Raw genomic sequence first — 12,517 nt, forward strand, 5'->3', positions numbered from 1 at the left:
ACAAAGTTAAAGGTCCCAAGCCGGTGCTGGTGCCCTTCTGGGGGGCCTCAAGTTGTTAGCCCCTCTGAGGAACTGCTTGATCAGAGGGTGTGAAAAAAGAGGCTGCTCAGTGGGAAAATGAGTGGAAATAGCAGAGGCATATATTTTTACAGAGGAGAAAGTGATACCACTGTGTAGTAGGTCAGCTAAGTAATCCAGGATGAGAGGGATGGAGGGCTGTGCCGTATTGGCTCCCTTAGCCTGGATCCAGGTGCAGAACCTTTTCAATTTATCTGCATACGTCTTTCTGGTGCTAGGGAATCTGGCTTCTCTGATGACATCCAGAACCTGTTTACTGAATACGGCAGATTGGTCAGGGGTCAGGTTATAAGCCAAGCTGCCAAACTGTTTGTCTGCAATTGGGGGTGCATGAATTCCCCTGCCCTCTGGGTTATGAGGTTGGGAATCTGAGGAAGATTCTACAGGGGCAGTGGGGACAGGCTGTGCAGCAAGGGGTACCAGTGCTGTCTGGGCCAGTCTGGAGCTATGAGAATGGTCCTTGATTTTTCCTTCCTTACTTTGATCAGTACCTTGGGAATGAAAGTTAGGGGAGGAAAGACATATACCCAGAGGTTTACCCAGGGGAAGGACAGGCATCTACTTTCCATCTCATGCAGTGATGCTCCCTGGTGCAGAATTTGCTGAGCTGATGGTTGGTGTGGGAGGCAAAGCGGTCAATCTCCGGGGTTCCCCATTTCTGAGTTATTAGCAAGAAGGTGTTTGTGTTGAGCTGCCACTGATGGGGGTCCAACAGTTTTCTGCTTAATTGGTCTGCCAGGGAGTTGAGAGAGCCTGGCAGGTATTGTGCTACCAGGTGTAGATGCAGAGAACAGGTTGTGAACCAAAGGGTCATGGCCAGCCTGCACAGCGGGTAGAAGTGAGTCCCTCCCTGCTTGTTGATGTACCACATCACTGTGGTGGTGTTTGTTTTGATCAGGAGAACCCCTGGAGAGAGAAGGGGTTTGAAAGCTATCAAGGCCTGCTGCACAGCCATCATCTCTTTAGATTTATATGCAGAGGGAGCTCCATTCTCCCTGTATGCACCTGATGTCCAGGTGTGCACCTCAAGTGTAGTCTGATGCATCTGTGGTGAGGGTCTGGGCAGCAAGGTGTGGGGAGAAGGGCAGTCCCTTGTTGTGGGAGCAGGCTTTTGCCAACCAAAGAAATTCTTCCCTCAGGCAAGGAATAGTAGGTAAAAGAGTTTCCAGATCTTGAGAGTGTTGACACCAAAGGCTCTTTAGATACCACTGAAGTTTCCTATTATGCAGTCTGGCAGATGGAATAAGGAGTATGCAAAATGCCATGAACCACAGGGCTTGCAGGATTTCCCTTGCAGAAAGCTGGGGCCTGGTGGCCAGTTGAGAGAAGTAGGCATGCCATCTGGGATGCTGTGTCCAGACTTGCTCCCAGGAAGATTATCCTTTTGGTGGGTACCTGTTTGGATTTCTTTTCATTGACTATGTACCCTAAGGAGGTTAGTAGGTCCTCTACAAAGGCCAGGTCTTTGAGCAGCTTTTCCTGGCTGTCTGCCTGAATAAGGCAGTCATCTAAGTAGGGATAAATTTGAATATTTCTTTGTCTGCAAAAAGCAGTAGCTGGAGCCAGCCACTTTGTGAAAACTCTGGGAGCAGTAGATAAGTCAAAGGGAAGTGCAGAGAACTGAAAGTGTTGAGATCCTGCCGTGAAGTGAAGATATTTTCTGCAGGCCTCCCTGAATGGAATGTGGAGGTAGGCCTCTTTTAGGTCCAGGGTGACTAGCCAAGCGCCCTTGGACAGCATGGGTAGCAGCTGCTGGAGGGTGAGTATTTTGAATTTTGGGATCACCAGGAAGGTGTTTAGAATGGACAGGTCGAGGATGGGGTGTCAGGTGTCCTCTTTTCTGGGTACCAGAAAAAGTCTGGAGAAGAAGCCTTGGCCTATCTGCTCTGCAGGAATGCATTCTACTCCTCCCAAGGAGAGCAGGGTATAGATTTGCTTTTGAGCCTCTGCCCACTGATTTGGTGGTAAATCTGGGAACCCTTTGGGGGTTGGAAGGGTGTGGAAGGAGAATTTGTACCCGTGACACAATGTTCATAACCCATTGGTTCTTGGTAATGGTGGCCCAGGTGCTTGAGTGTACAGAGAGTTTTCCCCTAGGGGTATGTGATGTTGAGCAGAGGCGAGGTAGGGAGGGGGTGAGTCATTGTGACTTTTTGCCATAAGGTGGTGGCTTAGAACTCCCTGGTTTTGAAATGGAGGCAGTCCACTCCTTAGATCTCTGCAACCCATGGGATTGTTGTCATGGAGGTCTGTTTCCACGGGGCCTAGGCTGGCCCTGTTTAGTAGGTGCAGGAAAGGACCAGTGCTTGGAAGGAAAATGCTTGCTGAACCTTGGAGGCTGTACCTGTAAGAAATATTTAACAATCTGCATAGATTTTGCTTTTTCTTCCATCTTTTTTAACACATTTTCTGCTTTAGTACCAAATAAGTTATCTTTGTGCAAGGGTGCAGTCAACAATTTTGGTCTGACATGGTCTGGCAGGGGTTGTTCCTTAAGCCATGCATGTCTTCTAATGACAGATCCATTGACTGCTGCCCTGCAAGAAGCTTCTAGGGTGTCAAAACCACAGTGCAAAGTGTGTTTAGTTACTTGACGAGCAGAGTGCATTAATTCCTTTAAATCTTTAGATTCTGCCCATGCAGGAAAGGAGGAATTTTTTTGTTTAAGGAGTTCCAAGGTATGTTGCTGATATTTAAGCATATGGAACTGACAATTGAGTGCCCTGATAGCAAGAGTAGCTGAGCTGTATACTTTTTTACCCCATCTGTTTAGTGCTCTGGAATCCCCGTCTGAGGGGGTGGGATTCTTAGCTGAAGTAGCTTTAACCCCTTTTGGGCCTTGAGTAATGAACTCAGGGTCTGCTGCTGGGTTTTTTAAAGAGATATTTGTGAGAGTCAGGGACTCTGTAGTACCTGTCTGGCTTTCTGGGAGCAGGAAGGAGGGCATTTGGAGTCAAGCTGGATTCAAGGAAGACATCATCTACCACACCTAGGACCGGGGAGATGGCTAAGGGCCTGTGCTGTGGAAGGTTCAGGATTTTTAGACTGTGGGTAGTCCTGACTCTCCCATTTGAAATGCTCCCTTAAAGTATGTAGGGTTTCCCCAAAGGAAAAATCCTCTGGGGGAGAGGCTGAAGGAATAGATTCCTCTGCATCAGAATTCTCATATGTAGAGAGGGACTGTATGTCTTTATAGTCAGATGCATCAGATTAATCTGACTCTTTTTCAGACAAAACTTCTAGAGACAGATCTCTTTTTCCTTTTGAGGGAGTGACTTCACTTCCCCTAATCAGCATGATAAGGTCCTCTGCCATTCTAAGCATTTGTGACTGAGGTAAGAGATCAGGCACTAAAGAATGGCTGAAAGTTGGTTTCTTGGGGGTGGTTCGACCCCTGGGCCTAAGGAACTCGGTTGGTTTAGAAAGAATGGTAGCCGTGAAAGAAGGAGTCAGTTTATGTTTGGATTCAGTGTTGCGAAGGACTTCCTTGGAAGCCGGTGCCTGCACAGTGGCTCCGGACTCATCCAAGGTAGAGACGACCACAAGATCCTTAGACGAAGAAGAGTTCTGTGGTATACCAGACTCCAAAAGAGTCTCGGTAGAGGCCTGCGAATTAACTGAAGTGGGCATCAGGGGCTGCAAAAGCGCCTCACTGAATTCCAGAGGACTGACAACCAGCTTGGCAGTATCATCATCGAAAGGTTTAGTCCTATGTGGTCTGTCTCTGTCTTTATCTTTACGTTTTTTTGGAAAGTCTGCTGTCGGATGGCTTACAGAAGCCATATCAGAATATGAGGACTGTAAACGGAAATATTTGGTTACAATAAGGGCCTGACGACGAATAGTTCTGGAGTTAAACAAAGCAGAGATCCAACAATGAGGGACGTTGTGGTCTGGGCCTAGACAAGTGACGCAGCAGGAGTGGAAGTCCCGGTGTGGTATTTGCTTTCCACAGGCGAGACAATTATTAACTTTTTCTGACATAGGTTAGTGCAAGTAAAAAGGATCCCCAATGGGGTACTAAGCTTTTGAAGACTTCAACATCAATTCGGAAACGAAACTCAGGTAGCGGCCAACCGGCACTCATGCAAACTGCTTCTACTTCAGGCTCCACAGCAAGAAAGACTGATGTAATGGCATCAGCTGCCTTCCTTTATACCCTGACGACCTGATGACCTGACGTCAGTCTTCAAATGACAGCAACTGATGCAGCAATACTAAGCCTCTGGTATTCAGGCCGGCTGAGGGCTACCCCAGCAGGGATAACCCAAATTTGATGACTGCAACAGTGAAACACGAAGAACATCTCCATGGAGTTACTCTAAGTTCCAGTAACTATGGGTAAGACCCCCCTTTAAGTCTTCATTAGCTATAGACCCCCTTCAGTGAACCAAGATACCCATGCTGTTTATTTGGATCTATTTGAGTCAGTCAAATTACAGCCAAACACTCTAGTCATGGGCGATTTTAACTATCCCTCCATTGACTGAGAAACCTATATGAGTACCAGCATGCTCACACAAAGGTTTCTGGACTTTGTTAACACTAATGCCCTGGAACAAATAATATGCACAAGTATAGGACCGAGAATGGTTAAATCTGATCACAAATTAGTCACATTTGAAATAGCTATAACACCTGAAACCCTCTTAGGTGAATCAGGCTAAAAAATTTCACCAAAGCTAATTATACCCTTCTAAGGGATGGCATAAATAACTTCCAAGCTCCTGCTCCCACAGATGGCATTGACAACTATACTAAGTTATACATAAAAGCCTTGTACAAACACTTATACAAATGAGTGATCGATGCTCCGCACCAGTGGTCACTCCCTCATTGGTCAGGTCTGACCATAAGCTAAATCACCCTTGACGTCCACATTCCACCCCCACCCCTCAGTAGGGAAACCTCCATAAAAAACTTCTCCAAAGCTAACTTCATGCTACTCAAGTCAGAAGTGACAAAGTTCATGACACCTATGTAGACTGGAACTGAAAGTTCGACTGCTGAATCCTACACTAAGGCACTGTATGAGCACATCCACTTGTGCATGAATCATGCCATTTTAAATACAACCAAGACGGTCTCCTCCAAAAAAAGGAACCCAATCTGGTGGTCCTCTGCCATAAACAAACTATACAACAGAAGGAAGAAACTGTTGCAGAAAAGAGGAAAATCCCAGGATGCAAAATGCTCCCTTACCAGCCTCAGTAAGAAGCTGAGATCCCTCATAAAAACCTCCAAAGCTAGTTACAAAAATAAAACTGCCAAAGATTCCAAGGACAACCACAGGGCATTCTATAGTTATGTCAAGAATCTAAATGGCAATGCTCAGATCTGCTCTGAGCTACAGCAGAATCAGATATACTGATCCCAAGGATATTGACAATATCCTGGCAGATCGATTCAGTGCCAACTTCACCCCCCCTCACCCCTATAGGGCCCATATCAATACCAAAGGATTGCCAAATTCTGGTAATCACAGCCACACAGGTAAAAAACGCACCCTCCAAAGCTAAGAATACAGCATCCATGGGACCAGACGACATCCTGGACTGAGTACTACATGAACTACAAAATTAACTGGCACCTTACCTAAATGTCATGTTTAATCATAGCCTCACCTCAGACTTCATGCCCAATCAGTGGCGCACAGCTACAGTTATCCTACTCCACAGGAGGGGATCCACCTTGGATCCCGGGAAACTATCGGCCCATCAGTTTGAATAACTTGACCTGCAAAGCCATGGAACGCATTATCATGGACCTTATAAACAAAGACATTGGCAACCTTCAAACACTGGAGCCCACCCAGTTTGTCTTTGTAAAGGGCCGATATTGTCTCCTCAACCTGATTGACTTCTTCAAATCAGTCTCCAGAGCTGTGGACGAGGATAAAGCTGTCCACACAGTCTACCTGGACCTTGCCAAGGCCTTCAACACCATCCCTTACTCTGGAATCATAGATAAACTCACTAAGCTGGGCATTAATCCCTACGTCACTTGATAGGTTGCCAACTGGCTTACTGACAGAATCCACACTGTAAAAGTAGCTGACTCAAAATCCAGCTCCAGACAAGTGGAGTACCTCAGGGTTCAGTCCTGGGACCACTCTTGTTTGGCATCTACTTCTCTGATGTACAGGCCAGCACTAAGGGACTTTGGCTAACAAAGTTTGCAGATGACTGCAAACTGGGAGCCATTATTGAATCCCCAAATGATGTGGATATTCTACAAAAGGGCCTTACAGAAACAGATGCTTGGTGCCAGAGCCATGGGCTCAAGCTCAATGCCAAGAAATGTACAGTTATCCCCTTTGGAAAAAAACATGTACCCATGAATTACCACATAAGTGGCAGCACACTAAACACCAAAAGTGTGATAAGAGACTTAGGGACACAGGTGGACAGTGGTCTCACCTTTGATAACCACATAGCCACAACAGTCAGGAAATCCTTCTATGTGGCACACCTCATCACTAACGGCTTTTCATCTGGAAAAATGGAAGTCATTGTCCCACTGTACTCATCCCTCATTAGACCCATTATAGAGTACAACGCCCCATTTGGTATGTTCCTCACAAGATATCTGCAACATCTGGAAAGGCCACAGAAATACTTCACTAAAAGAACCACAGGCCTAAAGCAGATGTCCTATGCTGACCATCTAAAAAAACTCCAGCTATACTCTGTCGCATATCGTCTACTCAGAGGTGATCTCTGCTTAACATACAAGGCCATGTCAAACCCAGTGCTGTTGGACATGCTACACTTAAAGAAATCCCAATCCCTCAGAGCCACATGCTCCAGGGATCTAAACCTGGTCATCACAATGAACAAAGCTTGCTGGAGGGATAGGTTCCTGACCCAGAGACTCCCCAGACTCTGGAAAAGACTGCCCATACATGTCAAGCTAAGCGCCTCTTTGGTCTTCTTCAAAAGGAACCTTGACGATTGGATGGGAGATAAGAAATTCACCCCAGGTATCACTTCAGTCGCCCTGCTAGACAGGGGACCAGGGAAGTAAATATTCTGGGAAGGAATAGCCAGGGAATTGTTATGGCTAGGCTTGTATAGGCCCTAAGGCCGATAGCCTAGTACCAACCTAAATGTATTGAAACAGCTGTACCTGATAGGATCAAAACAAGATCATCAAGAAAAAAATAGCCTCCCTGGTGGACATCTAGCATTAATAGGTTATTCAACAAGAGGAAGAACTTGCTGTTAAGTATAAAAAAGGGAGAGGTCCCAACACTGGAAGAACACCCTCCTCTGCTTGAATAAACAAATGAGACAACTTGTAAAATCCTCTAAAGGCAACTTTGAAAAAAATTTAGCAACCACAGCTAAGGATAACTATAAGCCATTCTTCAGCTCTATCCATAACCTAAAAGGTAGGACCCAGACATGTGTTGAACTAGCTGTGGATGGCATCACACACAGTGATCCTGCAAAAATAGTTAACCTATTAGCTGATAGGTTTGGCAAAAATTCCACCCCCTGTCCCATCAAAAACATTCCACAAAGCCCTTCTTTAGCTATGTTAGAAACCTGGGAGAAAACTCCCAGATATGCTCAAACTAGTTCAAAATGATGTGAAGATTACACTGATCACACACAGCCAATACTGCTGACAGGTTCCAGGAGTGGAGACTATCCCCCCTCCCCAAAGAGAGATAGATATATATATACAAAGCGCCCCCAAACCCACATCTCCAGGCGCCCAAGTGAGAACTGCTCTCTCAAAGCAAAAAAACACAGCATCCATGGGACCTGATGGTGTCCCCGGCACAGCTGCCAAATTAGCATAATCAAAGGAACCCACAGCTAGGACAGCTGTTTAATCAAATACATTACCCTGGAATACATCGCAACTGGGTGGCGCACTGCAACTGTGGTACCACCACTAAAAGCGGTACCTCCACCGACCCTGGAAACCGGCCATTAGCTTGACAACACTTATCTGCAAAGCCATGACCTCATAAATAAAGACATAGGGTACAAGCAAACACAGGAGGGTATGGCATCACTCATCAGACCAATGATTGAGTACAATGAAAGTTCCTGCCATGTCAAACCCAGATTTGATGAATATGCTTCACCTCAAAAATCTAGATCCATCAGAGCCACAAGGGGCGAGACTTAAACCTTGGAAATCTTGACCAATGGATCCCATACTAATAGTATGAACCTATGAACCTATGAACCTATTCCCTCTACATCTCCCCACCTTGCATCTTCACAGAGTTAAGTCATTAATGCTCTCTCCAAGGCCAAAACCACAGCCTCTATGAGTCTGGATGGCATCCTAGGTTGCATTTTAAATGGTCTAAAACATGAGGTTGCAACTCCATTAGGTACTCTCTTCATCCACAGCCTGAGTACTGGTTTTGTCCCTGCTGAATGGAGAGCAGCAACTGTCATCCCCTTCATACAGGGGGTATAGCAACAGACCCTGGGAACTACAGACCCATAACCTTAACCATCCTTATCAGTAAGGCCATAGAACAAATCATCATGGACCTTATAAATAAGGATATAGGTGATCTCCAAACCCTTGATCCGACACAGTTTGGTTTTGTCAAAGGCAGGTCATGCCTGTTAAACCTGGTGGACTCCTTCAAAAATGTTACCAGAGCCATAGATGAAGACAAATCTGTCTATACAGCCTACCTTGGCTTAGCCAAGGCCTTCAACACAATCCCACATTTGGGCATCATTGATAGATTCTCCTTATGTCATCAGGTGTGTTGCTAACTGGCTCACCAACAGATCATACTCAGTCAAAGTCGGGGACTTTACCTCAGCCAGCAGACCTGTCACCAGTGGGATTCCACAGGGGTCAGTGCTGGGCCCAATATTGCTTGGAATATACTTCTCAGAAGTTCAGGCGAAAACAGAGGGGCTGTGGCTGACTAAGTTTGCTGACAACTGCAAATTAGGTACCGTCATTGAATCCTCAAATGATGTCACTATACTTCAAGAGGGACGGATACAAACCAGTGATTAGTGCCAAGCCATGAACACTAAACTCATTGCAAAAAATTCCATCATTCCCTTTGGTAAAAACGATATCCCTGCAGACTCTCGTATAAATAATAATACCCTAAGTAACAACTCAGCAGTGACAGACTTGGGAACGCAAGTTAACTGTTGTCTAAACTTTGATCACCAGATGTCTACTGTGGTAAGGAAGGCATTCTACGTCGCATACCTCATTAGCAAAGGCATTGCCTCAAGAGCAAAGGAGGTCATAACACCCCTGTACTCGATCCTCATCAGGCCAGTAATTGAGTACAATGCTCCCTTTGGTATGTACCTTACCAGGCACCTGCAGTAACTTGAGAGACCTCAGAAATTTCTAACCAAGAAAATTAAGGGTCTCCAGCACATGTCATACATTGACAGACTGAAGTCACTGTCACTGTACACAGTAGCATACAGACTACTTAGAGGAGACTTGCCTGGCCTACAGAGTAATCTCAGATCTAAACCTAATGGAAATGCTACACATTTGCAAGTCAAAGGGGACAAGGGTCACCTGCTCCAGGGACCTTAACTTGTCTGCAACATAAATAGGACTTGCCGGAGGGACAGATATGTCTCTCAGAGGTAGCCACTCCTCTGGAATAGGTTATCAGTTCACAACAAAGTCCGTCTATGACCCCATTTAAGCCTGGATGACTGAATGGGAAACCGTAAATTCCTTTCAGGGATTTCACCTATGACCCTCCTAGATATGGGCAGTCATTGCTAACTAAGATCTTGAGTTTAAACAAGATCCTTTATATTAGGCTTTTCTAGTATCATATTGGGTACACATGGCTAGGCTTATAAAGACCTTCGGGTCAACAGCCCAGTAGCCATCTATGAACCTTTTATTTTGTATAGCTCCATTGTATAACAGCAATAATAACTGTGACTCAAATTGGCCATTCCCTTTTACATATATCAAGTCTCATTTCCCCATGAAGGATAAATAACTCCAGTCATGGGTGAAATAGCATAATTAATACACTTAGGAGTTGTTATTAGTATGTCACACTTATTCACACCCTCACTAAAAAAACTGCCTTGCACCATTCACACACATTCTTCAGTGTCCGCACTGTGTTTGAGTTTATACTTTCTTCACCACTTGGTGCCCCAGCCTCTTTATAAAAGAATAATAAAAAGAAATGCTTCTTATTGTTTCTGGGTCATCACACTTTCATCCTTGTATTATATTCCCTTCTTCTTGCAAATACTTTGACTGAAATGTACTGCCCTTCTGGACTTACCTGATTCACTTGAGATGATTGAATGGCTTCCCCTTTTCCTAAATATATATGTATTATGCATTTTTAGTCTGTCAGCTTATGCTTTTTGAAATGGAAAATGGTCCCAAGTACAAATGGGCCTTTTTTTAACTTCACAAAATCTCTTAATGGATGAGGAATGGGTACCATATTGACACTCATTTACAAGCACTGAAAAGGTATAATGTATATTAAAATGTTTAAAAGAAAATGTCTGGCAGAAATATCTCAGTCGCTTGAGGTTCTTGACAAGACAATTAACTTTCTGATTTTGTGTTGATGGGTAGCACAGTATACTCACTGCACCTGACACTGAATCTGGAGATGGTGGCCCAGTGTTTCTGGTTTACTGTTTTATTCACTTTTATTGATAACCTCCAAATTCTTCCCTATTACAATCCTCTTTGTTTTGCACACTCTTGAAATGGTACTAATTCAATTATATAAGCAGGGTATTCCCACTGAGACAAGGACAGTTTTTCCAGAGTCATCATGAGATTGTACATGTGGGTGCAGCTTATTCTAGGGACCCTGCTCTTTCATAGAAGAAATGCTTGTCAATGTTAACAATGACCTCAACTGCAACGCATAGGTTCATAGGTTGTTACTAGGCTAATGACCATTAGGACGCCTACAAATCTGGTCACACACTCTAAACTATTTGGGTTCCTGAGTATCATGGGTGTCTATACCATGGGGGGCATGTTAGTAGGGAGGTAACAAAAAATTTGTGTCAGAGGGATGATAGGATAACATTTTTCTTATTGATGATCTCTGTCCATAAGGGACATAAGCTTTTCTTATTGATGACCTCTGTCTATAAGGGACATAGGGGCCAGACCAGGGGTAAATTTGCATTTTCCTGTCCAGTTGTCAAAGTTTTGTTTGAATATGGTCAGGGATGATCTCTGTTTTACATGGATGGGGAGCTTATTCCATAGTTTGGAGATCTTTTGGAACACATGTCTGTCCCTACAGCACATTCTGTTTATGTCACAAGGGAGGTTCAGATCTCTGGATCTAGTGCTTCTGGTGATGTTTGTTCTGGATAAGTGCAACAGACCTGCCAGGGCTGTGTCTGAGGAAGCCTTGTAAGCCAGACAAAGGTCCTCTCTTAGCAGTCTGTAGACTGAATACAATGACACAACCTTCAGGCCATCAGTGTAGGACAGGGTATTTATACCCTGAATTCTCCTGGTGAGAAACCTTTGTTGGAGTTCCAACTATTGCAAGTGCCTGGTTAGGTATGTGCCGAAAGGGGCACTATATTCAATGATACGTCTAAAAAGGGCCAAATAGGGTGGTGCTATAACTTCCTTGGATCTGGATACCATACCTTTACTTATTAAATTAGGTGACAGAATGATTTTCTTGTTATATTAGCTACATGTGGATCAAAGGCCAGATTGCTGTCTACATATGTTCCCAGATCCCTTACTACTGCTTCGACTCTTAGGTGTACTTTATTGATGGCATAATTAACTTGGGTTGACAGTTTCCCAAAGGACATTATAATCCACTTTTTAGCATTGAGTTTTATGCCATGGCTTTGGCATCAGTCATGTCTCTGTATTAAACCCTCTTACAAAATGTTGGTGTCTTGTGAAACTCTAAAGTAGCTCCCAATTTACAGTCATCTGCCTACTTGGTGAGCCAGAGGCCTTGAATGCTAGCCTTGACTTCTGAAAAGTAGATGGAAACCATGATCAGGTACTCCACTGGGGACTGATCTCTGCACCTCTCAACTGCACAGATTTTTGCAGAATGTCCACATTTTTGCCTCACATTTTTGGTCCATTTTTCATAAAACTGTGGTTTTCTGGCAAGACACTGATGAATCATTAAAGACTAAAGTCAGAAAATAATGATCGACATTTCATTTTCAGACTTTATACCCTTCAGAATATTCGTGCTAATGGACAACCTGATGTTCTATCAACTTTCTACATTTGTAAGAGCAATATTTAAAACTTGTCCCTATTTTGGGGCCTTTTTTCCCCCCATTATTTATGGCTTTGTCTAGAATTCTCTCTCACAGAGTTTGAGAGGTATGTGTGGTCTCTTGGTGGAGGTGGTCTCACCAATCCTGACTTCTTGGGTCCTGTCTGTGAGTCAGCTGGAAATCCAGGGCGATTAATGTCT

At 44.3% G+C, this 12,517-nt stretch overlaps 1 protein-coding gene across 1 annotated transcript in view; it reads right to left on the reverse strand.

The window, feature by feature from the left end:
• LOC122789359 (anthrax toxin receptor 1-like) overlaps positions 1–12,517 on the reverse strand; it is a 1,490,698-nt gene that overhangs the window by 443,640 nt on the left and 1,034,541 nt on the right. The window lies entirely within an intron of this gene.

Source organism: Protopterus annectens, chromosome 14.part0 (assembly GCF_019279795.1).
Source record: "Protopterus annectens isolate FY-2018-M chromosome 14.part0, PAN1.0, whole genome shotgun sequence".
Lineage (NCBI taxonomy): Eukaryota > Metazoa > Chordata > Ceratodontiformes > Protopteridae > Protopterus > Protopterus annectens.